This window comes from Microtus ochrogaster, unplaced genomic scaffold (assembly GCF_000317375.1).
Source record: "Microtus ochrogaster isolate Prairie Vole_2 unplaced genomic scaffold, MicOch1.0 UNK68, whole genome shotgun sequence".
Lineage (NCBI taxonomy): Eukaryota > Metazoa > Chordata > Mammalia > Rodentia > Cricetidae > Microtus > Microtus ochrogaster.
Genome location: NW_004949166.1, coordinates 1,490,190 through 1,490,859, shown reverse-complemented (window position 1 = coordinate 1,490,859; position 670 = coordinate 1,490,190). Strand labels below are relative to the sequence as shown.

Genomic DNA, 670 nt, shown 5'->3' with positions numbered 1-670 from the left:
CTGTCCTGGAACTAGCTCTTGTAGACCAGGCTGGTCTCGAACACACAGAGATCCGCCTGCCTCTGCCTCCCGAGTGCTGGGATTAAAGGCGTGCGCCATCACCGCCCGGCCGATTAAGATTATTTGGTTTTACTTCCCAATTATCAGTGAGTAGAAATACAGACAAAAAGCTAGAGAAATACATCTGGAAACTGTTCAGCTACAATAATTCCTAGAAACACAACTTCTTCTCAGGGTACTTTTTGTTTTCTGAGACAGGGTCCGCCTATATAGACTTGGCTAGTCTAGAACCTGCTGTGTAGACTAGGCTGGCATGCTAGGATCAAGGGCATGTGCCACCACAACCAGCTCTCTCAGGGGACTTTTGCATTAATTTTGTTCCTCTTTTGTTTTTTTGCCCTTTGAGATAGTCAGTTCTCTTCCCTCTATACTGTAGTCTCTGTGATGGAAACCAATTGGCAGGACTGGCAGCAGACATCTTTGGCTGGGCCATCTTTCTGGTTCTAAATAATGGTTCTCCAGCAACTCTTAGCGGCCAGGCATGAAAGCACTTTTAAAGAGTGCACTATCTCCCACTCAACACAAATGTACATGTGCATGTGTGTATCTACACAATAAGACCCAACTCAAGCACATGTGTGTATCTACACAATAAGACCCAACTCAAGCA

General features: G+C 45.4%; 2 protein-coding genes across 2 annotated transcripts in view; one reads left to right on the top strand and one right to left on the bottom strand.

The window, feature by feature from the left end:
- Pi4ka (phosphatidylinositol 4-kinase alpha) overlaps positions 1-670 on the bottom strand; it is a 136,861-nt gene that overhangs the window by 61,291 nt on the left and 74,900 nt on the right. The window lies entirely within an intron of this gene.
- The window catches only part of Serpind1 (serpin family D member 1), a 14,312-nt gene that overhangs the window by 5,864 nt on the left and 7,778 nt on the right, over positions 1-670 (top strand). The window lies entirely within an intron of this gene.